Below are 27,392 nucleotides of genomic sequence, written 5' to 3'. Positions count from 1 at the left end.
TCTGCCTAGAAGGGCGGAAGGCCCGTAGGGCCCGAGGATGGGAACTGAGGATGTGGGAGGGTGCCTGCATCCCCTTCCCACCAGGCGTGGGGACAGGACCCTCCCCCGGGACCCTCAGCCTTCAAGGTGAAGGGCTAAGTGCTGTTTGGACCCCGCCCGCCCACAGTCATGATGCAGGACCCCACTGTGGGCGGAACTGTGCCGCCCCAGGGTTCCACCGCTGCCTGGCGCCCACTGTGCGTCCGCAGACCTTTGGAAGCACTCGTGCTTTGGATCTGGCTCACAGCGACCCGACTCTCCCGCTCTCCCCAGTACCCTAGTACTTCCGCTCTCCCCAGTACCCCAGTACCCCAACTCTCCCCAGTACCCCAACTCTCCCACTCTCCCCAGTTCCCCAACTCTCTCACTCTCCCCAGTACCCCGGTGCATAAAGAGGAGGCGCTCACACAGTGATAGGTCACAGGTGAGTGGCTACTGATGCCTGCACAGGTGATTGGCCGCTGATGCCTGCTCCCCGCAGGCCTCTCTGGGCCTGTGGGTCCGGGTGGGGGTGCTGGCCTCCCGGGCTGGGGTCCAAAACACCCTGACCCCAATGCGATGACCATGAGCAGCTCCTGCAGCCCTTCCACAGCCCCACGAGGTGAGGGCAGCCCCCTAAGACCCCATCTAGGGAAGGAGGCTGCAGCTGGAGTTCGACAGCTCCCCCGGGACCCCCGCTCCCCTGTAAGGCCTGTGCTATGCAGGGATGCAGGGAGACCCAATATATGACCTTTCCAGCCCGTCCTAGACGCATGGACCCCGACAGGGGTGATACCCCCCGCCCCACCCTGTGGTCAGGGGAGGACGGTCAGGGCCTGCTGGGTCCCCCTGGCCTGTGAGCAGGCTTGCTCTTCACGCACTGGAACGTGGAGTCCCTCGTGCTCCCCCCAGACCCCCCTCAGGCTATTCACCCATCCTTGCCCTCAGGATGGGGAGTTTGGTCGCACTCTTGCTGGCATCAGGTTTTAATTTTGATGAAGTTCAGTCCGTTGCTTTCTCCCCCTGGTTGTTGTGTTTGTGGAATCTAAGAGAAACCTTCGATATCCCCCGGGCTGGGAGACATCACCCCGAGCATCAGATCGGCAGTTCACCAGAGCCTCCTGGGTCCCCCACCCGTGTGCTCCTGATACCAGAGTGGGAGCGCTCTGTGATCCCAGCATGACAGTGTGTCCTGGGACAGTGGCTAGGAAGGTGGACTGTAGGTGGGCGAGTGACAGACAGGCAGTGAGGGCCTATATGTGATGTTCCAGCCCAGCCTGTGCCCCTTGGGGTTATGGGGTTGTCTCCAGCTCTGGTCAGACAGAGGGGGACCTGCCCATAGGGAGCACCCTGACCCATGTGTCCTCGGAAGGTTTTCATGCACCGTCATTCTTGGATGTGTTTGGATTGCAGCACCATGCAGGAGGACTCGGAGACCCTGCTGGCCTTGCAAAGGGCCAATATCATGGCCCAGTACCATCAGGTGAGGGCCAGAAGGGACCATAGACACTACACACCCACGAGAGGGGGGAACCATACCTGCAAGAGCAGGGGAGGCCCAGGAGAGGATCAGAGCCAAGGATGAGCCAGGTCAGCCCAGACAAGGACTATAGTCACCAGGAACAAGTGAAACCCTGGGGATGGTCCCGGTGTCAGTAGTAACTAAGAGTCCATCCTGGATCCTAGTCATTGGTAGCTGAGGAGCCCAGTCACCAGGTATGGTGAGACCCAGGTGGGGACCACAGTCACCAGGTCCAGATGAAGTCCACAGCTACCATGTGCAGGTGAGGCCCAGGTGGGGACCAGAGTCACCAGGTCCAGGTGAGGTCAAGGTGGAGACCACAGTCACCAGGTCCAGGTGAAGCCAAGGTGGGGACTACAGTTGCCAGGTCCACATGAGGCCCAGATGGGGACCAGAGTCACTAGGCCCAGGTGAGGCCCAGTGGGGACTAGAGCCACCAGGTCTAGGTGAGGCCCATGTGGGGAACACACTCACTAGATCCAGGTGAGGCACAGGTGAGGAACACAGTCACCATGTCCAGGTAAGTCCAAGCAGAGGACAAGAGTCACTAGGCCCAGGTGAGGCCCAGGTGGGGACCAGAGTCACCAGGTACAGGTGAGGCCAGGTGAAGACCAAAGTTAACAGATCCAGGTGTGTCCCAGGTGGGGAACAGAGAAATCTTGTCCTGATGATGCCTAGATAGGTACCAGAGACACCGAGTCCAGGTGAGGCCCAGGTGGGGACCAGTTACCAGATCCAGGTGAGGCCAAGCTGAGGACCAGAGTCACCAGGTCCCGGTAAGACTCAGGTGAGGCCCAGGTGGGGATCAGAGTCATCAGGTCCAGGTGAGGCCCAGGTGGGGACCACAGTCACCAGGTCCAGGTGGGGACCAGAGTCACCGGGGCCAGGTGAGGCACAGATGGTGACCAGAGTCACCAGGTCCAGGTGAGGACCAGGTAAGGACCAGATTCACCAGGTCCAAGTGAGGCCCGCATGTTTACCTAAGCCACCAGGTATGGGTGAGGCTCTGGTGGGGACCAGAATCACCAGGTCCAGGTGAGGTGCAGGTGGCAACCACCCTCACCAGGTCCAGGTGAGGCCCTGGTGGGGACCAGAGTCATCAGGTACATGAGTAGCTAGAAACACTACAGCCACCAGGTCCACATGAGGTCCATGTGGGAACGAGAGTCACCAGTTACAGGTGAGGCTCAGGTGGGGACCAGATTCACCAGGTCCAGGTGAGACCCAGGTGGGAACCAGTGTCACCATGTCCAGGTGTGGCCCAGGTGAAGACCAGAGTTAACAGGTCCAGGTGGTCCCAGTTAGGGAACAGTGTAACCATGTTCTGATGCTACCCAGGTGGGTACCAGAGACACCAGGTCCAGGTGAGGCCCAGGTGGGGACCAGAGACATGAGGTCCAGGTGAGGTCCTGGTGGGATCCACAGTCACCAGGTCAGGTGAGGCCATGCTGAGGATCAGAGTCACCAGTTCCAGGTGAGGCCCATGTGGGGCCAGAGTCACCTGGTACAGAAGAGGCCAAAGTGAGGACCAGAGTTACCAGGTCCAGGTGAGTCCCAGTGGGGAATAGAGTAACCATGTCCTGATAATGCCCAGGGAGGGACCAGAGTCACCAGGTCCAGATGAGGCCCAGGTGGGGAGCATATTCACTAGGTCCAGGTGAGGCCCAGTTGAGGACCAGAGTCACCAGTTCTGGTTGAGGCCCAGAGGGGTACCAGAATCACCTGGTCCAGGTGACATCCAGATGAGGACCAGAGTCAGCAGGTCAGGGTGAGGCCCAAAGGGGTTCCAGAGTCATCATGTCCAGGTGAGGCTCAGGTGTGGAACAGAGTAACCAGGCCCCAATGATGCCCAGGTGAGAACCAGGTCTGGGTGAGGCCCAGATAGGATCAGAGTCACCAGTTTCAGGTGAGGCCAAGAAGGAGTCCACAACAATCAGGTCCAGGTGAGGCCCAGGTGGGGACCAAAGTCACCAGGACTGGGTGAGGCCCATATGGGGACCAGATTCACCAGGTCCAGGTGAGGCCCAGGTGAGGACCAAAGTTAAATGTTCCAGAGTCTCACTTGGGAAACAGAGTAACCATATCCCAATGATGCCCAGGTGGGTACAAGAGTCACCAGGTCCAGGTGAAGCGCACGTGAGGACCAGAGTCACCAGGTCCAGGTGATACCTAGGAGGGGACCAGAATCACCAGGTCCAGGTGAGGCCCAGGTGGAACAGAGTCACCTAGTCTGGGTGAGGCCCAGGTGGGGACAAAAGTCATAAGACCAGTTGAGGTCCAGGTGGGAACACAGTCACCTGGTCCAGGTGAGATCAAGCTAAGTACCAGGGGCACCAGGTCCAGCTGAGGCCCAGTTGGGGACTGGAGTGACCAAGTATAGGTTACGTTAGATGGTACCACAGTCATAAGAATGCAGCTAGTAGAAAGCTGGCTTCTAGGGATGCTTCCTTGTGAGAGCTGAGCTGAGGGCAGGACCCTCCCACATCCTGACTGCCTGTAGACATAGCTCCTAACATAATGTTAGGAGCTGGAAGATGTTGGGTCAAAAGCATGTGGAAGTGTCAGGCCTGTACTCACGTGTATCTGCGTTCAACATAGCGATGTCGAACGGCCTTGTTCAATTAGAGAGATGCTACGTTCTAACTCCCATAAATGAGAGGCTAGCAGACATCTGCCTCCAAGGCTTACACACTTCCAAGAGTTGAGCTTATGGCCTATACCTCCCACATCCTGCCTGCATGTACACTTCACTTCTAAGAGGCCTAGGTTCGATGCGTGACAGAAGTGGTGTGAGAGGAAAATGGAAGGTGCAGGCCCACAAGCCTAGTGTCTCCAAGCTCAATCCAGTGATTCCCGAGGAATTCCTCTCTTAGATTGGTGCTACATACTAACTTCCATCCATGAGAAGCTAGGTGAACACAGTGTTCAAGGGTAACTTGCTTCTGAGAGCTGAGCTGGCATGCAGTCCCTCACTGTTCCACACTGCCTGCAGTTTGAGTTTCGAACATCCTCACTAGAGATGTTTGTCAGAAGCTCATGGGAATCAAGTGGAAAAATGCTGGCTTCAAATGTGTGTCTCCAGGTGCTGAAGAGTGTTATGCAGGGAAACTCCCTACGTAGAATGATGGATGCTACGTTCTCACTGCAGTAAGAACACAGCTTGTTGAAAGCTGGCCACTATGCATGAATCCTTGGGTGAGCTGACCACAAGGCAGGACCCTCCCACATTCTGACTGCCTGTAGACATATCACCTAACATCCTTATGTTAGGACCTGGAAGACGTTGCGTGGAAAGCATGTGGAAGTGTCAGGCCTGTACTCACATGTATCTGCGTTCAACAGGTCGATGTCCAACAGCCTTGTTCAATTAAAGTGGTGCTAATTTCTAACTCCCATAAATGAGTGGCTAGCAGATATCTGCCTCCAAGGCTTACACACTTCCGAGAGTTGAGCTTATGGCCTATACCTCCCACATCATGACTGCATGTACACTTTGCTTCTAACAGGCCTAGGTTCGATGCGTGACAGATGTGGAACTTTTCAGGGACCTCTCTTTTTACATACTTTTTGCTTATCTCCTCTAGAAGGGGAGGAGGGCGGGGGGTGGGGGTGAATGGGTCACAAATCAGGTCTTAACTGCTACCAAAAGATTGGGATCATCCCCTGCATATTTTCAGACCATAACACTTTGAAACTAGAACTAAATCACAAAAGAAGTTTGGAAGGATTTCAAACACATGGAGGTTAAGGACCATCCTGCTCAAAGATGAAAGGATCAACCAGGAAATTAGGGAAGAATTAAAAAGATTAATGGACACTAATGAGAATGAAGATACAACCGTTCAATATCTTTGGGATACAGAAAGCAGTCCTGAGGGGGAAATACATTGCAGTACAAGCATCCATCCCAAAACTGGAAAGAACCCAAATACAAAAGCTAACCTTGCACCTAAAGGAGTTGGAGAAAAAACAGCAAATAAATCCTAACCACAGCAGAAGAAAATTAATAAAGATTCAAGCAGAACTCAATGAAATAGAGACCAGAAAACCTGTGGTACAGATTAACAAAACCAGGAATTGGTTCTTTGGAAGAATTAATAAGATAGATAAACCATTAGCCAGCCTTATTAAAAAGAAGAGAGAAAAGATTCAAATTAATAAAATCATGAATGAGAAAGGAGAGATCACCACCAACACCAAGGAAATACAAACGATTTTAAAACTTATTATGAGTAGCTTTGTGCCAATAAATTAGGCAATCTAGAAGAAATGGACACATTTCTGAAAAACAACAAACTACCAAAACTGGAACAGGAAGAAATAGAAAACCTGAACAGACCAATAACCCGGGAGGAAATTGAAGCAGTCATCAAAAACCTCCCAAGACACAAAAGTCCAGGGCCAGATGGCTTTCCAGGGGAATTCTATCAAACATTTAAAGAAGAAACCATATTTATTTTACTAAAGCTGTTCGGAAAGATAGAAAGAGATGGAATACTTCCAAACTTATTCTTTAAGGCCAGCATCACCTTCATTCCAAAACCAAAGACCCCACCAAAAAGGAGAATTACAAACCAATATCCCTGATGGGCACAGATGCAAAAATTTTCAACAAGATACTAGCCAATAGGATCATTGGAAGATTAAGATACATTAAGAAAATTATTCACCATGACCAAGTGGGATTTATCCCTGAAATGCAAAGCTGGTTCAACACTCATAAAGCAATCAATGTGACTGATCATATCAGCAAGAGAAAAAAACAAGAACCATATGATCCTTACAATAGATGCAGAGAAAGCATTTGACAAAATACAGCATCCGTTCCTGATCAAAACTTTTGAGAGTGTAGGGAGAGAGGGAACATTCTTCAGCATCTTAAAAGCCATCTACAAAAAGCCCACAGCAAATATCATTCTCAATGGGGAAACACTGGAAGCCTTTCCCCGAAGATTGGGAACAGGACAGGGATGAGCACTCTCACTACTGCTATTCTACAGAGTAGTAGAAGTCCTTGCCTCAGCAATCAGGCAACAAAAAGAAATAAAGGGCATTGAAACTGGCAAAGAAGAAGTCAAATTCTCCCTCTTTGCAGATACAGTATCAGTACCTAGAAAATGCAAAAGACTACACCCCAAGATTGCTAGAACTTGTACAGCAATTAGGCAGTGTGGCAGGAAACAAAATCGATGCCCAGAAATCAGCGGCATGTCTATACACTAGCAATGACTCTGAAGAAAGAGAAATTAAGGAGTCAATCCCATTTACAATTGTACCCAAAAGCATAAGATATATAGGAATAAACCTAACCAGAGAGGTAAAGATTCTATACCCTAAAAAATACAGAATACTTCTGAAAGAAATTGAGGAAGAGTCAAAGGGATGGAAAAATATTCCATGGTCATGGATTGGAAGAATTAATATTGTGAAAATCTCCATGCTACCCGGGGCAATTTACACATTTAATGCAAACCCTATCAAAATACCATGGACTTTCTTCAGAAAGTTGGAACAAATTATCTTAAGATTAGTGTGGAAACAGAAAAGACCCCAAATAGCCAGGGGAATATTAAAAAAGAAAACCATAGTTGGGGGCATCACAATGCCAGATTTCATGTTGTACTACAAGCTGTGGTCATCAAGACAGTGTGGTACTGGCACAAAAACAGACACATAGATCAATGGAACAGATTAGAGAATCCAGAAGTGGACCCTGAACTTTATGGTCAACTAATATTCGATAAAGGAGGAAAGACTATCCATTGGAAGAAAGACAGTCTCTTCAATAAATGGTGCTGGGAAAATTGGACATCCACATGCAGAAGAATGAAACTAGACCACTCTCTTTCACCATACACAAAGATAAACTCAAAATGGATGAAAGATCTAAATGTGAGACAAGAATCCATCAAAATCCTAGAGGAGAACACAGGCAACACCCTTTTTGAACTTGGTCACAGCAACTTCTTGCAAGATATCTATGAAGGCAATGAAACTAAAGCAAAAATGAACTATTGGGACTTCATCAAGATTAGAAGCATTTGCACAGCAAAAGAAACAGTCAACAAAACTAAAAGCCTATAGAATGGGAGTTCTGATTTGTAAATGAACTATCAGATAAAGGGCTAGTATCCAAGATCTTTAAAGAACTTACCTAACTCAACAGGAAAGAAACAAACAATCCCATCATGAAATGGGCAAAATACATGAACAGAAATTTCAGAGGAAGACATAGACATGCCCAACGAGCACATGAGAAGAAGAAATGGGTGGGAAATATCAGAAAGGGAGACAGAATATGAGAGACTCCTAACTCTGGGAAACGAACTAGGGGTGGTGGAAGGAGAGGAGGGCAGGGGGTGGGGGTGACTGGGTGGTGGGCACTGAGGGGGCACTTGACAGGATGAGCACTGGGTGTTATTCTGTATGTTGGCAAATTGAACACCAATAAAAAATAAATTTATTATTAAAAAAAAGAGAAAATGCTCTGCATCACTGGGCATCAGGGAAATACAAATCAAATCCACAATGAGATACCACCTCACACCAGTGAGAATGGGGCAAATTAACAAGACAGGAAACAACAAATGTTGGAGAGGATGCGGAGAAAGGGGAACCCTCTTGCACTGTTGTTGGGAATGTGAACTGGCACAGCCACACTGGAAAACTGTGGAAGTTCCTCAGAGTTAAAAATAGATCTGCCCTACGACCCAGCAATTGCACTGCTGGTGATTTACCCCAAAGATACAGATGCAGTGAAACGCCAGAACACCTGCACCCCGATGTTTCTAGCAGCAATGTCCACAATAGCCAAACTGTGGAAGGAGCCTCGGTGTCCATCGAAAGATGATGGATAAAGAAGATGTGGTTTTTGTATACAATGGAATATTACTCAGCCATTAGAAACGACAAATACCCACCATTTGCTTCAATGTGGATGGAACTGGAGGGTATTATGCTGAGTGAAATGAGTCAATCGGAAAAGGACAAACATTATATGGTCTCATTCATTTGGGGAATATAAAAATTAGTAAAAGCGAATAAAGGGAAAGGAGAGAAAATGAGTGAAAATATCAGTGAGGGTAACAAAACATGAGAGACACCTAACTGTGGGAAATGAACAAGGGGTAGTGGAAGGGGAAGTGGGCGGAGGATTGGGGTGACTGGGTGATGGGCAATGAGAGGAGCACTCGGCGGGATGAGCACTGGGTGTTATGCTATATGTTGGCAAATTGAACTCCAATAAAAAATTTTAAAAAAAGAATTTATATGCAATCCCCAAGTCTGCTTGAATGATATATGCCACAGTAAAAACTATCCCCAATTTAAACAAGAAAATTCAGAGTATACATAACAAATATTATCTTAGAGATGAAATGCATCATTTCGGTATAGAATTGAATCAAAAGAGATCTGAAATAGATTCAGAGACCTACATGAAGGGAACATATGGAAAGTGCTAGAGGAAAATGCTACAGTTTCCTAGACTGGAAGAAACACCAGCAACTGGTTATGCTACTGGCACAGGTGGAAAGAGAGGTCATATTTTTCTAATAGATTTAAGTAGTCAAAGGCACTGAACATTCCAGTAGATTAAGGAAATGTAAAACCCATTTTTTTAACCTTGGTAGAAATTATTACAGAGTTCTGAGAGAGGAATTGCTAAAGGAATTGGTCATAAAGAGTGACAGAACCATTAGCCACATTTCTGGGCCATACAGAAGACATTTCCTTTAACTACACTCCTGAAAAGAATTAACGTGTGGGGATTTCAATTGAAATGGAGCTCTACCAGGGGAATGTGTGTGAGAGTAGGGCAGTTTTTAGGAATTCAGTCCTCTTCTCTCTGTGGAATTAAGAAAAAAGAAATTGCAAGTGACCTGAAATTCAATGAGACAGTGTGCCTATTTCAGTGAAAAAGTTCATCTGGTTCACAATGGAAAATAATTGAAATGAGATTTTTGCTGAAACAAGCAACATTTATAATCACATGAGATATTTAAAAAGAGTGAAGAGAAAAGCATTCTAAATAATTCTAAGAAAATAAGATGTAGCCAAAAAAATCATAGCAATCCTTTCCACGTTCCTGCTTAAGAGCAGGAAGTCAAATTACAGCTAAGAAGGTGACCAAGGCAAGTGTGGACAGGAAAAACTGCTGAGGCCTCTGCTCCTTTCCCAACCGAGGATTCTACAGCCTGGAAGATAGGTGGAGAAGGACAGAAAGGCAGTCAGCCCTGCTGACATCCACCTTTAGAAACACAGATAATGAGACAATTATTTTCTGTCTTCTAGTCTACCCTCCTCCCAGGTCAGAGATCAGAGTTTTAGGTATAAGGAATAGCAGTCCCAAAGTGTTTAGGAATTGTTGATTAGAGTAAGATTTAAGAACAAACAAACCAACCAACCCTCCAAGTCAATTTAACATGATGAAGTTATATACTAAACCAATTCTAAAATATTTTTTTCCCACTGTGCTTAAATGTTATTCCTATTCAGTAGAGGAACAGGGATTAAGAGACCATCCCTTAAATATCAATATTCCTCGGGGCTCTGTGCTGGATCTTATTTTATTCTTTCTCTCCACACTCTGGGCAATGCTATGCAGCCCAGTGCTTCAGCGACCACATACTGATCACCTTCAAATCTATATTCCTCTCTCAGATCTATCTCATGAGCTTTTTTTTTTTTTTTTTTTTATCTCATGAGCTTTAAACACACAGCACACACTTGAAAGCTCTTCATGGATTCTTACAGGCAGCTCAAATTTAGAGAATAAAATAAACTCATTATTTATACTTTCCAGATCCTTTACTAAATTTATAGCTCCTTTGCTGCTGTGTGGAAACCTTGGTTATCAGTGTTTTGTTTCTCCTCCTGGTCCTATACTTGCTTTTCCAATGGATATTTTAAATTAAATGTTTACTTTACTTTTATCTTGTTTGTATATCTTGTAAGCTAACTTAAATCTATTATGGAACAATAATAAATCAATGAACTCATAAAATGAAGTATAAAAGCAAAACACTACAATCAATATGTCAGGGAGGGAGGGCACATGCTCAAGTTGGGATGCTCTCTCCAGGAGATGGCACTCACACTGTATTTTTGCTTTAGGATTTTTACATTGAGAAAAATGTCACAATTTTCTTATATAGATAATGAAGTCGCGGGGGGGAGGAGCAAGATGGCGGAAGAGTAGGGTCCCCAAATCACCTGTCTCCACCAAATTACCTAGAAAACCTTCCAATCATCCTGAAAATCTATGAATTCGGCCTGAGAATTAAAGAGAGAACACCTGGAATGCAACAGTGAGAAGAGTTTGCGCTTCTATCAAGGTCTTCGAAGCACAACATCTCCAAAGAAACGAAAGCTTTAAATGATACACTGGACCAGATGGATTTCACAGATATCTACAGAACTTTACATCCAAACTCAACTGAATACACATTCTTCTCAAGCGCACATGGAACTTTCTCCAGAATAGACCACATATTGGGTCACAAATCGGGTCTGAACCTATACCAAAAGATTGGGATCGTCCCCTGCATATTCTCAGACCATAATGCCTTGAAATTAGAACTAAATCACAACAAGAAGTTTGGAAGGACCTCAAACACGTGGAGGTGAAGGACCATCCTGCTAAAAGATAAAAGGGTCAACCAGGAAATTAAGGAAGAATTAAAAAGATTCATGGAAACTAATGAGAATGAAGATACAACCGTTCAAAATCTTTGGGATGCAGCAAAAGCAGTCCTAAGGGGGAAATACATCGCAATACAAGCATCCATTCAAAAACTGGAAAGAACTCAAATACAAAAGCTAACCTTACACCTGAAGGAGCTAGAGAAAAAACAGCAAATAGATCCTACACCCAAGAGAAGAAGGGAGTTAATAAAGATTCGAGCAGAACTCAACGAAATCGAGACCAGAAGAACTGTGGAACAGATCAACAAAACCAGGAGTTGGTTCTTTGAAAGAATTAACAAGATAGATAAACCATTAGCCAGCCTTATTAAAAAGAAGAGAGAGAAGACTCAAATTAATAAAATCATGAATGAGAAAGGAGAGATCACTACCAACACCAAGGAAATACAAACGATTTTAAAAACATATTATGAACAGCTATACGCCAATACATTAGGCAATCTAGAAGAAATGGACGCATTCCTGGAAAGCCACAAACTACCAAAACTGGAACAGGAAGAAATAGAAAAGCTGAACAGGCCAATAACCAGGGAGGAAATTGAAGCAGTCATCAAAAACCTCCCAAGACACAAGAGTCCAGGGCCAGATGGCTTCCCAGGGGAATTTTATCAAACGTTTAAAGAAGAAACCATACCTATTCTCCTAAAGCTGTTTGGAAAGATAGAAAGAGATGGAGTACTTCCAAATTCGTTCTATGAGGCCAGCATCACCTTAATTCCAAAACCAGACAAAGACCCCACCAAAAAGGAGAATTACAGACCAATATCCCTGATGAACATGGTTGCAAAAATTCTCAACAAGATACTGGCCAATAGGATCCAACAGTACATTAAAAAAATTATTCACCATGACCAAGTAGGATTTATCCCTGGGACACAAGGCTGGTTCAACACCCGTAAAACAATCAATGTGATTCATCATATCAGCAAGAGAAAAACCAAGAACCATATGATCCTCTCATTGGATGCAGAGAAAGCATTTGACAAAATACAGCATCCATTCCTGATCAAAACTCTTCAGAGTGTAGGGATAGAGGGAACATTCCTCGACATCTTAAAAGCCATCTATAAAAAGCCCACAGCAAATATCATTCTCAATGGGGAAGCACTGGGAGCCTTTCCCCTAAGATCAGGAACAAGACAGGGATGTCCACTCTCACCACTGCTGTTCAACATAGTACTGGAAGTCCTAGCCTCAGCAATCAGACAACAAAAAGACATTAAAGGCATTCAAATTGGCAAAGAAGAAGTCAAACTCTCCCTCTTCGCCGATGACATGATACTCTACATAGAAAACCCAAAAGTCTCCACCCCAAGATTGCTAGAACTCATACAGCAATTCGGTAGCGTGGCAGGATACAAAATCAATGCCCAGAAGTCAGTGGCATTTCTATACACTAACAATGAGACTGAAGAAAGAGAAATTAAGGAGTCAATCCCATTTACAATTGCACCCAAAAGCATAAGATACCTAGGAATAAACCTAACCAAAGAGGTAAAGGATCTATACCATAAAAACTAGAGAACACTTCTGAAAGAAATTGAGGAAGACACAAAGAGATGGAAAAATATTCCATGCTCATGGATTGGCAGAATTAATATTGTGAAAATGTCAATGTTACCCAGGGCAATATACACATTTAATGCAATCTCTATCAAAATACCATGGACTTTCTTCAGAGAGTTAGAACAAATTATTTTAAGATTTGTGTGGAATCAGAAAAGACCCCAAATAGCCAGGGGAATTTTAAAAAAGAAAACCATATCTGGGGGCATCACAATGCCAGATTTCAGGTTGTACTACAAAGCTGTGGTCATCAAGACAGTGTGGTACTGGCACAAAAACAGACACATAGATCAGTGGAACAGAATAGAGAATCCAGAAGTGGACCCTGAACTTTATGGGCAACTAATATTCGATAAAGGAGGAAAGACTATCCATTGGGAGAAAGACAGTCTCTTCAATAAATGGTGCTGGGAAAATTGGACCTCCACATGCAGAAGAATGAAACTAGACCACTCTCTTTCACCATACACAAAGATAAACTCAAAATGGATGAAAGATCTAAATGTGAGACAAGATTCCATCAAAATCCTAGAGAAGAACACAGGCAACACCCTTTTTGAACTCGGCCATAGTAAATTCTTGCAAGATACATCCACGAAGGCAAAAGAAACAAAAGCAAAAATGAACTATTGGGACTTCATCAAGATAAGAAGCTTTTGCACAGCAAAGGATACAGTCAACAAAACTAAAAGACAACCTACAGAATGGGAGAAGATATTTGCAAATGACATATCAGATAAAGGGCTAGTTTCCAAGATCTATAAAGAACTTATTAAACTCAACACCAAAGAAACAAACAATCCAATCATGAAATGGGCAAAAGACATGAACAGAAATCTCACAGAGGAAGACATAGACATGGCCAACATGCACATGAGAAAATGCTCTGCATCACTCGCCATCAGGGAAATACAAATCAAAACCACAATGAGATACCACCTCACACCAGTGAGAATGGGGAAAATTAACAAGGCAGGAAACAACAACTGTTGGAGAGGATGCGGAGAAAAGGGAACCCTCATACACTGTTGGTGGGAATGTGAACTGGTGCAGCCACTCTGGAAAACTGTGTGGAGGTTCCTCAAACAGTTAAAAATATACCTGCCCTACGACCCAGCAATTGCACTGTTGGGGATTTACCCCAAAGATACAAATGCAATGAAACGCCGGGACACCTGCACCCCGATGTTTATAGCAGCAATGGCCACGATAGCCAAACTGTGGAAGGAGCCTCGGTGTCCAACGGAAGATGTGGTTTATGTATACAATGGAATATTACTCAGCTATTAGAAATGACAAATACCCACCATTTGCTTCAACGTGGATGGAACTGGAGGGTATTATGCTGAGTGAAGTAAGCCAGTCGGAGAAGGACAAACATTATATGTTCTCATTCATTTGGGGAATATAAATAATGGTGAAAGAGAATATAAGGGAAGGGGGAAGAAATGTGTGGGAAATATCAGAAAGGGAGACAGAACGTAAAGACTGCTAACTCTGGGAAACGAACTAGGGGTGGTAGAAGGGGAGGAGGGCGGGGGGTGGGAGTGAATGGGTGACGGGCACTGGGGGTTATTCTGTATGTTAGTAAATTGAACACCTATAAAAAATAAATTAAAAAAAAATGAAGTCAAAGCAACATTGATGTTTCATGTTCTGCCATTTTTAGGATGGTCCTCTGGGCTACCAGGACTTTACCTAATAATTTCTTATGTTTATTTTACAGATGTTGGTAGAGTTTGGGAGTGAAAGTGCTAGAAGGAATAAAATTTTGGGTGAGGAAGAATTTGTGATACAAGGTGAAAGAAAGGACACATCTAAAAGCTCTTCCAACAAATAGAAGGTCATAGTCTTATTATCACAGGGTGGGAAGCATACAAGCAGAGAAGCAAAAGGGAAGATAGAGATTTAGGTAGAGGAAGCTAACAAGTGAATATATATCTAGGGCTATCTGAAAAAAATGAAGTGGCAAACCCATAATTTAAAAGGAGTTACATAATATAGTCTTGGTACTTTATTTATAAGATGTGTGATCATGGGGAAGGTTTGTTTTGTTTCCTCTCTGGGCATTGAGCTGGATAATCTTTATGGACACTACAATTTTAAAATTCTACAACTGCCATATAGAACTACATAGTAAGGGGGAAAGTAATTGCAAGTTTAACTGGTGAAAGATATAGGTTGAGATGGTTTTCATTCCTTATGAAAAGCTAACTTACTGGCTCTTGCACAGAACTAGTTTGTAGATGGATTGTAACTCTGGCTCACTATTATTAACCCTGGCTTCTGATTTGGTTCACTGGGGAGAATTCTGAATAATAGCAAGGGCTCCACCCAGACCAACTCAACAGAAGGGTGTCAGTGGTTGTTAATAAGTGCTCTGTGCAATTCTAGGGCACAGAAAAGATTAAGAACCACTGATCTAGACAACCAGGAAGATAATAAATGTAAAAACCTTTACTGGAGATAAACAACATTCTTAACTCTAGGGAAAGATGTAGGCATAATCCTGGGTGGGGGGGAGGGGGAGAGGGAGACACAAAAGAAAAAAATGAAAAAGAAGAAAGAGAGTGTAGAAGATACAGACTATAAATCTGGGAAGAAGACAGAAAAATAGAGTGTCACCTGTGGGGATCCTGCTAATTCTACTTGTCACTGCATCTAGAAAATTTAATGAAGACAATTGCTCCATTGAAAAAAGAAGAAACAGTGACTCTGTGGTCACTGTTGAGAAATGAAAATCCTGAATGTGGATAACTGTTGGGAGTAAGAAATAACACAATCATGTTTTTATAACTTACATCATGCTATCTAGACTATCTTTTCTCCTCTACCCAGATGGTAAGGGCAAAGTTTAAGGAATCTCTGCTGACTGTGGAGGCCAGGGAAAAATTAAGGCCATCCCACCTAAAGTTTAGTATTAGCACAAGTACAGCCATCTTAGGCCCCTGTGAATAAGAGCTGAACTTTATGGGAAAAACTGCAGGGAATCCCATATCAGAAAGAAAACAGAGCTCAGAATTGCCCTAGGCAGAGAATCCCATATCAGAAAGACAACAGAGCCCACCCCATGGTAGAAAGTCCCATATTAGAATGAGAAGAGAGCTCAATGCCCTTGAAAGCCCCCTATCAGAATGTAAACAGAACTTGAGAAATTCCTCCACCCCTTCTGAAAATCCCCTAGACCAGCCTATAAAAAAACCCAGCTGTAACCCACTTCTGGGTCCAAGTCCCTGCTCTGCTGTGTCGGGTATACCTGGACCCAAGCTCGAGCATCAGAGTTGGCTCCTTGGTGGTTTCTCGGATTCGCAATCTTGGGCACAACACTGACAGTATGCTTCTATGATCTCTTCTTTGTTGTATTTTTTATTGAATTAGGTTGCAAGTGACTATTATGGTTCTCTACTTGATTTTAGTGCTTTGTCCCAAATAAGTCTGCCTTGCTCTTTTTTTTTTTTTTTTTTTTTTTTTTTTTTGAGTATAAAAATCATTCTAATATCCTTTTCTATCATATTGCTTGGCTCAATTTTGGGTAGAGAGAAACTATTTGTTGCTTGGGTCATTGTACTTAGAAGCACTAACAACAACAAAAAAGTCATGTGTATTTGTTTCTTTGTAAACATGAGATTGCTACTGTTGGGGAAATTACAGACTAGAAAGTTTATACTTGAATGAGAATGCAGAGGAAATCCATAATGATCTCTCAGAGAAAACTACATATAATAAAAATTTCATTTAAACCACACTCATGGGGCTTCTGGGTGGTTCAGTGGTTGAGCATCTGCCTTCAGCTCAGGTCGTGATTCTGGGTTCCTGGGACTGAGTCCTACATTGGGGTCCCCACAGGGAGTCTGCTTTTCACTTTGCCTATGTCTGTCTCTGCCTCTCTGTGTCTCTCATGAACAAAATCTTTTAAAAAAAATAATAAAGCACTCACACACACGAGTTTTATATGTAATTTTAAGGGATTCATTATCATTTTGAGGCCCATGCATGGTTTTTTATTGGGCCCTGGGTCTCAGAATATAAACAATAGGAATCTGGATTGGACAGATTGCTGTCTTTGACTTGCTAAATGAGTATACACTTACATGGCTTTGTAGGTATGAGTGAATTTCTCTTGAAAGACACAGAGGTAGACTTGGGCAAAAGAAAAAAATATCCCCTGTTCTTGGTAAGATGATGCACCATCATGAAGTTTTCAGGATTCCCTAAATTATAATTTTAATTCAATTCAATAAAAATCCAGCAAATAGTTTATGGATTTGACAAATTGGTTCTAAAGTTTATATTAAAAAACTCAAAAGTAGCCATGAAAACACTAAAAGGTAAAATTATGAGATGGACTAGCTCTACATTAAAACACACTCCAGGGAACCCTGGGTGGCGCAGCGGTTTAGCACCTGCCTTTGGCCCAGGGCGCGATCCTGGAGACCCGGGATCGAATCCCACGTCAGGCTCCCGGTACATGGAGCCTGCTTCTCCCTCTGCCTGTGTCTCTGCCTCTCTCTCTCTCTCTCTCTCTCTCTCTTTGTGTGTGTGACTATCATAAAACACACACACACACACACACACACTCCAAAGTCACCATAATTAAATCAATCCGGTACTGCCTCTTGAATAGACAAGCAGACTAAAGGAATAGAACTAGAAAAAAAATCCAAAACTAGACATAGCACATATGAAATTAGTATAAGATAAAAGTGGCATCTCAAATTACCACAGGAAAGATGGATTTTATAGTAAATGGTGTTGAGACAATTGGGTAACAAAATAAAGAACAAAATCAGATTTTAGACTTTATGCTATACACAAGAATAAGCTGCTATACTAATCTAAACATACTGTACACAAGAATAAATGGAACAGGGATAATAATAGATAACCATACAAATAATAGAAGCAAACACAGGTAGATTATTCTGTTAACCTCAGTATTGGGAAAGCCTTTTAAAAATATTCAGAATCTAGAGGAAATAAATAAGTTGATACATTTGACTACACAAAAATAAAATTATTTGCATGCAAAGAATACCTCTAACAAATTAAAGGACAACTGAGGCTTTTGCATGTAAGGAGCTTGGAAATTGCCACCCCGTCCTAACAAGTAAAAGCTGAACAGGCTGAAAAATCAATTCTTGAATTCTTAAGAGAAGTGAGGACACAGGTCAAATCCCCAAACTGAAAAGACAGGTGAATACAAGGAGTCCTAGCTCACTGGAACAGACTCATGACACTAAGTTTTCTTAACAAGCCCTGCCCTCAGGAGAAACTAGTTAACCGGAGGCTATCTTGCTGGGATGTTATCAGAGACTAACTAATGTGGGGGAAGGAAAATACTCCAGCCTACTCCAGTCAGCCTCTTCCACCTAAAAGGGGGGGGGGAAAACTCTGAAAAATACTTGTGAAGTTCATAGTCCAGAGGTTATAGGCTCACTAAAAGATTGAGACTTAATCATAGGAGTATAGAATGCCTCCCTTTCCCCCACACTTTTCTACCACAATACTAAAGGACTATTTATAGTAGTTCCTTTTATTCGGTACACATATCCAGCTATTAGGAAATAACTACATGGGCTCCTGGGTGGCTCAATCAGTTAAGCATCTGCTTTCAACTTAGGTCATAATCTGAGGGTCCTGGGATCAAGCTCCATGTCTGGCTTCCTGTTCATCAGGGAGTCTGCTTCTCTCTCTCTCTCTTGCTAACCCCCACCTCATGCTCTCTCTCTCTCTTTCTCAAACTAATAAATAAAATCTTTTTTTAAAAATATAAGACAATCAAAAGGCAAAAAATACAGTTTCAAGAGAAAGAGCAAGCATTAGAACCAGTCATGGAATTAAAGCAACTATGGGAATCTAAAACAAGTATGGGAATTTAAAACAACCATTATTAAAATACTAAAGGCTCTAATGAACAAAGGAGACAGCATGCAAGAACAGATGGCACTATAAGAGATGGAAATCTTGAGAAAGAACCAAAAAGAATTGCTAGAGGTTAAAAAACAAAACAAAACAAAAAACACTGAAAGAGAAATGAAGAGTGCCTTTGGTGGACTTATAAACAGATTGGACATGGCTGAAGAAAGAATCTCTGAGCTTAAGGATATCTTTTTTTCTTTTAATTGAAGTTTGATTTGCCAACATATAGTTTAATACCCAGTGCTCATCCCATCAAGTGTCCTCCTCAGTGCCTGTCACCCAGTTATCCCATTCCCCCTCCTGCCTCCCCTTCCACAACCTTTTGTTCATTTCCCAGAGTTAGGAGTCTCTTATGGTTTGTCTCCCTCTCTATTTTTTCCCACTCATTTCCCCTCCTTTCTGAGCTTAAGGATATCTTTATAGGAACCTTCAAAACTTCAAACCAAAGAAAATAAAGACTGTAAAGAGATAAAACAGAATATCCAAGGGCTGTGGGACAAGTACAAAGGTGTAATGTTCAAGTAATGAGAATACCAGAAGGAGAAGAAGGGAGAAAGAAACAAATGAAATATTTGAAATAATAATGAATTTCTCCATATTAATATTAGACATCCAGCCACAAATCCAGGAATCTCAGAGAACACCAAACAATAAATGTAAAAATAATAACAGTAATAAAAGCTACATTTAGGAATATTATACTCAAACTACAGAAAATCAAGGGTAAGGAAAAAAAAATCTTGAGAGAAGCTACAGGGAGAAAAATACCTTACCTACAAAGGAACCAAGATGAGAATTATATCAGATATTTACTTAGAAAACATGCAAGCAAGAAGAGAGTGTAGTGAAATATGAAAATATTGAGAAGAAACCCCCTTACTAGCCTAGAATTCTATACTCTGTGACATTATCCTTTGAAAGTGAAGGAAAAATAAAGACCTTGTCAAACAACAACAAAAAAAAAAAAAAAAAAAAAAGGAGGGAATTTGTTGCCAGTAAGCCTGCCTTGCAAGAAATCTTAAAGATCTTTAGGAGAGGTGAAATGATATAGGTCAAAACTTGATTTAAAGAAAGGAAGAGCATCAAAGAATGAATAAGGGAATAAAAGTTTTTCTTATTCTTCTTCAGCTAACAAACAAGAGTTTTGTTTTTGTTTTGGTTTTGGTTTTTTGGTTTTTTTGGTTTTTTTTTTTAAAGAGAGAGTGAAACAAAATCTTTTATTTTTCTTATTTCTAACTAATCCAAAAGATTATTGTTTTTCAAAGTAACAACAGCAATAGTATGTCGGGTTGTTACAGCACATGGATGAATAACATGAATGACAGCGGTGTCGGGGGCTGGGGAGACGACCAGGGACGCTGGTTGTAAGCATCCGCACTTCCTATGAAGCAGAGTTACTTGAAAGGGGCTCAGGCTAGCTGTAAATATATATTGCAACTGCTAAAATATTTTTCAAGGAAGTATAAATGATATGCTAAATAGAAATTGAAATTAAATAAGATGTTCAGTTAAACTAGAGAAGGCAGAAACAGGGAAAGACTTTTTTTCTTTTCTTTTCTTTTCTCTTTTCTTTTCTTTTCTTTTCTTTTCTTTTCTTTTCTTTCCTTTCCTTTCCTTTCCTTTCCTTTCCTTTCCTTTCTTTTCTTTTCTTTTCTTTTCTTTTCTTTTCTTTTCTTTTCTTTTCTTTTCTTTTCTTTTTTCTTCTCTTTCTTAAAGTAGGCTCCACGACCAATGTGGGGCTTGAATTCATCACCCTGAGATCCAAAGTCCCGTGCTCTCCAGACTGAGTCAGTCAGGCACCCTGGAAAAGATTTTTTTTTTAAAGGAACAAATGCAATGAATGAAAAACGGTTGCAAACATGCTATATATTAACCTATAATCTTCTCAAGCTCTCATGGAACAGTCATCAAAATAAACCACATTCTGAGCCATAGAACACATCTCAGCAACTTTAAAAGGATAGAAATAATACAAAACATGGTCTCAAATCACAGTGAAATTAAGCTAGACATCAATAACAGAAAGTTAGATAATCCCAAAATATTTGGAGATTAAACAATACACATGTAAAGGACAAATGGTTAAAAGAACATCTCAAGAAAAACTCTTAAATGTTTTAACTAAATAGAGGTTAATATCCAAGTTGTCAAAATGTGTAGATATCAACAAACAGATTCCAAAGTTTGTAAGGAAAGGCAAAAGAGGGACGCCCGGGTGGCTCAGCCGTGCAGCGCCTGCCTTCGGCCCCCAACATGACCCCGGTGTCCTGGGATGGACTCCTCATCAGGTCCCTGCAGGGAGCCTGCTTCTCCCTCCACCTGTGTCTCTGCTTCTCTCTCTCTCTCTGTGTCATCAATCAATCAATCTTTTTTAAAAAAAGGAAAGGCAAAAAGACTCAATAGCTAACAGAATACTGAAGAACAACAAAATCTAAGCACTGATTCTACCCAACTTTAAAACTCTGTATAAAGCTACAGTAATGCAGGCAGTGTGGTGTTGATGAAACAGGAGACAAATAGATTAATGGAGCCAAATACAGAGCCCTGAAATAGACTCCCACAGAGAGAGTCAATTGATCTTTGATACAAGAGAACAGTTTTTTTTAATTTATTTATTTATTTTTATTTTTATTTATTTTATTTTTTATTTTACTTTTTCAGGTGAGATTTATTTATTTATTTATTTATTTATTTATCTATTATAATAAATTTATTTTTATTGGTGTTCAATTTGCCAACATACAGAATAACACCCAGTGCTAATCCCGTCAAGAGCCCCTCTCAGTGCCCGTCATCCATTCACCCCCACCCCCTGTCCTCGTCCCCTTCCATCACCCCTCTTTGGTTCCCAGAGTTAGGAGTCTTCATGTTCTGTCTCCCTTTCTGATATTTCCTACTCATTTCTTCTCCCTTCCCTTCTATTCCCTTTACTATTATTTATATTCCCCAAATGAATGAGAACATATAATGTTTGTCCTTATCTGATTGACTTATTTCACTCAGCATAATACCCTCCAGTTCCATCCACATTGAAGCAAATGGTGGGTATTTGTCATTTCTAATGACTGAGTAATATTCCATTGTATACATAAACCACATCTTCTTTATCCATTCATCTTTTGATGCACACCGAGGCTCCTTCCACAGTTTGGCTATTGTGGCCATTGCTGCTAGAAACATCGGGGTGCAGGTGTCCCGGCATCTGTATCACTGCATCTGTATCTTTGGGGTAAATCCCCAACAGTGCAATTGCTGGGTCGTAGGGCAGGTCTATTTTTAACTCTTTGTGGAACCTCCACACAGTTTTCCAGAGAGGCTGCACCAGTTCACATTCCCACCAACAGTGCAGGAGGGTTCCCCTTTCTCCACATCCTCTCCAACATTTGTGGTTTCTTGCCTTGTTAATTTTCCCCATTCTCACTGGTGTGAGGTGGGATCTCATTGTGGTTTGGATTTGTATTTACCTGATGGCAAGTGATGCAGAGCATTTTCTCATGTGCATGTTGGCCATGTCTATGTCTTCCTCTGTGAGATTTCTGTTCATGTCTTTTGCCCATTTCATGATTGGATTGTTTATTTCTTTGGTGTTGAGTTTAAAAAGTTCTTTATAGATCTTGGAAACTAGCCCTTTATCTGATACGTCATTTGCAAATATCTTCTCCCATTCTGTAGGATGTCTTTTAGTTTTGTTGATTGTATCATTTGTACCATTTGAATGGTAAATGGTTCTCCAACCTTTTATTTTCAGGCTCTAGGGGTCCTTTTGTCTAAAATGAGCCTCTTGTAGACAGCAAATAGATGGGTCCTGCTTTTTTATCCAGTCTGACACCCTGCGCCTTTTGAGGGGGTCATTAAGCCCGTTCACGTTCAGAGTTACTATCGACAGATATGAGTTTAGTGTCATCATGATATCTATTCAGTCCTTGTTTTTGTGGATTTTTCCACTGAACCTCTTCTTAAAGGGGAATTTTAAGAGTCCCCCTTAAAATATCTTGCAGAGCTGGTTTGGAGGTCACATATTCTTTCAGTTCCTGCCTGTCTTGGAAGCTCTTTATCTCTCCTTCCATTTTGAATGAGAGCCTTGCTGGATAAAGTATTCTTGGTTGCATGTTCTTCTCATTTAGGACCCTAAATATATCCTGTCAGCCCTTTCTGGCCTGCCAGGTCTCTGTGGAGAGGTCTGCTGTTACCCTAATACTCCTCCCCATAAAAGTCAGGGATTTCTTGTGTCTTGCTGCTTTAAGGATCTTCTCTTTATCTTTGAAATTTGCAAGCTTAGCTATTAAATGTCGAGGTGTTGAACGGTTTTTATTGATTTTAGCGGGGGGATCTCTCTATTTCCTGGATCTGAATGCCTGTTTCCCTTCCCAGATTAGGAAAGTTTTCAGCTAGAATTTGTTCAAATACATATTCTGGCCCTCTGGCCCTTTCAGTGCCCTCGGGAACCCCAATTAAAAGTAGGTTTTTCTTCCTCAGGCCGTCGTTTATTTCCCTTAATCTATCCTCATGGTCTTTTAATTGTTTGTCTCTTTTTTCCTCAGTTTCCCTCTTTGCCACCAACTTGTCTTCTATGTCACTCACTCGTTCTTCCACCTCATTAACCCTTGTCGTTAGGACTTCTAGTTTGGATTGCATCTCATTCAATTGATTTTTACTTTCTGCCTGATTGGATCTAAATTCTGCAGTCATGAGTCTATTGAGTCCTTTATGCTTTTTTCTAGAGCCACCAGTAGCTGTATAATAGTGCTTCTGAATTGGCTTTCTGACATTGAATTGTAATCCAGATTTTGTAGCTCTGTGGGAGAGAGGACTGTTTCTGATTCTTTCTTTGGAGGTGAGGTTTTCCTTCTAGTCATTTTGCTCAGTGCAGAGTGGCCAAAAACAAGTTGTATTGGGAAAAGGAGAAAAGAGAGGAGAGAAAGAAGGAAAGAAAAGAGAAAAAGAAAAAAAGAAGAAAAAAGAAAAAAGCAAAGAAAAAGAGAAAGAAAAAGAAAAAAAGGGTGGGGGAAGCAAACAGAAATCAAAAAGCAAAAAAAACAAAAAAGAAAAACCAACCAAACAAACAAACAAACACGGGGGAGTATCTTCTGCTTCTGTGTACTTTAAGTCCCTTGATTTCCCCTGGAACTTTTCAGTCTAGCTGGTCTTCTCGGGGAGGGGCCTGTTGTGCTGATTTTCAGGTGTTAGCACTTGGGGGAGCTGCTGTGCCCCTGCCTGGTGCAGGGCTCAGTGGGGGTTGTTCACCCCGTGAGGCCGCAGGAGGAACCACCACCGTGGCGGGGCCAGCTCTGGAGCCCTGGAGTCAGCCCCCACAGTAACTCCAGAGCTCTGGTCTGCAGGGCCTGGAGGCTCCGGGGCGGGGCCGCTGATCTGCTCAGCTCCGGGCAGGAGCGTCCTTGCTGTCCTGGGCCCTCCCGGCCTCTGCCTGTCCCGCGGGGACGCCGGATCCTGGGCTGTGTTCCAGCGCCCTGTGCTCCCGGGCCTGCGCTGTTGGATTTGCGCTCCCAGCCGAGCAGCCCCCTCTTGCAGAGCCACCGCCTGAGCCCCTCCGAGTTCCTCCCGGGTCAATGCGTGCTGCAGTCCTTTAGGGAGCTCGGTGCACTCTCCCTGGTGCGTAGTTGCTCTGTTAGTGTCCCCGGGAGCCTGAGGGCATCCCCACCCTCCTGGGGTCCTGCTCCACCTCCCTGTGAGCGCCTTTCCATCCGGGAAGGTTGGTGAAGCTCCTGCTTCTCTGGGACTGAGCTTTCCTGTCCTGGGGGCACTCGCCCCCCCTTAGCCCGGCTCCTCGCGGGACTCCTCCCCCTTGGATGCCTTTGTTTCTTTAATTCTCCCCACCCCTCGTCCTACCTTGATAGAAGTGGGAACTCTTCTCACTGTAGCATTCCAGCTGTTCTATCTTTAAATCTTAGGCCAAATTCATAGACTTTCAGGATGATTTGAAGGTTATCTAGGTAATTTGGTGGGGACAGGTGATTTGGGGACTCTACTCTTTCGCCATCTTCCCCTCCTCCGAGCAATACTTATTTAATAAAACCAAAGAAACAGAAGAAACAAGCAACATAATAACCATAAGACAAGAAAAAAAGTTTGTTTCAAAATTTTGTTATAGTATAACCATATTATTCTATCAGCACTTTTGGGAAAACAAGAGTTAAGAGGTTAAAAGAAAGTATAATGTAATATATAGTAAGAATAACTTAGCAATCTTTTTTTTAAGAATATTGAGGTCAGAATTTATCATTGTTAATAGTGACCTATATACATTTTCTATTTATCAAACTAGAGGTATTTTAGGGTTATGTAGTATGTTTCTGAATATATTTATAAATCACATTTGATGCCCTCATATCATGTCTCATCAGTGCAGAGGTATATACAAGTTAGTTGACAGAGAGCTACTAGTCAGCTTGGAAATACAAAATCAGAAATTGAAAGTAAAGTTCATCAATCTTCAAAAAACAACTGTGGATATTTCCGCAGCTCTACATAGGGATTTGGGAAATGATTGTTTTATATAAAGGATAGGTATAAGAATTAGCTAATCTTAGAATCACAGAATGTTAAGAGTACAAAGGTTGGCCTAAGTGGTCTGAGTCCATTATGTTGTAATGAGGATAGAGTCCTTATCCAAAATAATGGCTTACCCAAAATCAGAGCCGATTAAGGCAAAGCCCAAATCAAGCCATAAATCCTGCGTTTTGGATAAGTTTCCTTTCCATTCTACTATTATACCACCATATGCCAGTTTCCAGGAGATGGGCTCCTCTGATGCAGGGAACAGTCCCCTCATATAACTGTGCCTGAGCAAAGCCGATCTTGTTTGTCTCTCCTTGTTTCAGTTGCCCTTTCCAGGCCCTCACAAAACCTTTCCTGCTGTGACCCTGCTCATTCCTTCTCTGCTGAAGCTCATCATTCCTTTTATCTGATCCCCCTAAGGAGTCCAAAGTGGCAGCTCACTTGTCTGTTCCATTAACCAGGTAAATGTGTCCAGAAAGAGATTTAAAAAATAAAATTTCCCCCATATATCTGCTTCAGTGTGGCCTTCATAAAGTGGTGTACTACATGGTAAGCAACTGGCATGAAGGTTTATTTGAGAAAACAAAAAAATGTTTATAGACTCCTTTTATTTTTCCAGTTCGTCTGAAAATAACTGAATTAACTTCAGTAGTCAAAATATATGCTCTTATAATTTAGACCACATTATATACTTTATTAAGTAGAAAAGTATTTTTAAGAAAATAGCATCAATTTTTTAAATATTTCATTTATTTATTCATGAGAGACAGAGAGAGAGAGAGAGGGAGGGAGAGAGAGAGGCAGAGACACAGGCAGAGGGAGAAGCAGGCTCCATGCAGGGAGCCTGATGTGGGACTCGATCCTGGATCTCCAGGATCAGGCCCTGGCAGAAGGCGGCGCTAAACTGCTGAGCCACCTGGGCTGCCCAGTAGCATCAATTTTAACCAAAAATATTAATGTATGGGCATATTTGAGAAGATTCATTCATCCTTCTAATCTTTTGTCCAGAAATTAGATCATTAGCCATGTGATCTATTTATAGGGCTGATGAATACACATTATTATAAATACATATTACTTATCACTAGCAATCTACTGAGGATTTCAGTACCAGGAATTCTAAACCAGATATATAAGGAAGGCAGCCTTCTGGCAGCTGAGTGGCAGATATTTATTGCATGGGAGGGCTGACAGTATCTTCCTGAACCCCCGAAAATACATTCCACATATGCACAGATTCTGCCTCGATGATTATTTGATATTCTGTAAACATCAGTGGAAACAAAACTGGGCCCTCACTAAAAGGTTGTGAATCTCTATTCATGGACAGCACATAGAGGGATTCAGCTTTAACATTAACAAAATCATCTAACAAGGTACACCTGCTCCTTTATCTTGCTTATTTTCTCAGCAATGTTTTACTTGGCTAGGATAAAATATATACATACACACACAAACACACAAAGATAGAACAGTAAAGTCATCCAATAATAGAGAAACAAAGGAAGGACAGAATGTCAACAGACATTTTAAAATTTTAGTTGGCACATGTACAAAAAGTCATCGTCCCAGCCATGTATTCTGACCACATGCCTATAATGTGGTCAGAGCAGAAGGCAGAGCCTTCTCTGGGAATGAATCCAGGGCTCCAGTCTACCACTCTATAATTTGGATTAATAATTTATTGTATTATTTGAAAAGGTTGCATAATATACCTAGTCAGCTGAACCATAAAGAATAACACATCCCAAGTTACACATATAGTGTTCGGTGTTAACCATGCAAAATAAGTCCCCACTTTCACCTGCCCATGGTAATACCCATTTGCTTAATGAGAATGTAAAAAGAAGCATCTTTTAACAGGTGATTTGGCAAGAGGTGGTGCAAAGAAGAAAGAGAGAGAAGAGAAGAAATGAGGATGATAAGAAATCAATATGTGTTAGATTCCTGCCATGTGCCAAGCACACTAGGAACATGAAATCTTCACAACAATTCTGTGAAGCAGGTAATAGTACTCCCATTGGAGAGATGAGGAGATAAGATTTAGGAAAGATAAGTAAATTGCCTGTATTAGTTCATCTATTTGGGTAGACTCCAAATTCTTTGTGGGAATGACCAGCTGAGTGGACAAGGAAACATACGAAAA

General features: G+C 42.5%; 1 long non-coding RNA gene across 1 annotated transcript; it reads left to right on the top strand.

Moving 5' to 3' along the window:
* Positions 1-253: 253 nt before the first annotated feature.
* Positions 254-27,392, top strand: LOC119876921. Its single transcript, XR_005368252.1, has 3 exons — positions 254-463; positions 25,570-25,707; positions 27,110-27,392. It is a non-coding gene; the product is annotated as an uncharacterized LOC119876921 (long non-coding RNA).

Source organism: Canis lupus, chromosome 13, assembly GCF_011100685.1.
Source record: "Canis lupus familiaris isolate Mischka breed German Shepherd chromosome 13, alternate assembly UU_Cfam_GSD_1.0, whole genome shotgun sequence".
NCBI lineage: Eukaryota > Metazoa > Chordata > Mammalia > Carnivora > Canidae > Canis > Canis lupus.
The sequence above is the reverse complement of the archived record's forward strand: the minus strand, read 5'-3'. Positions and strand labels throughout refer to the sequence as shown.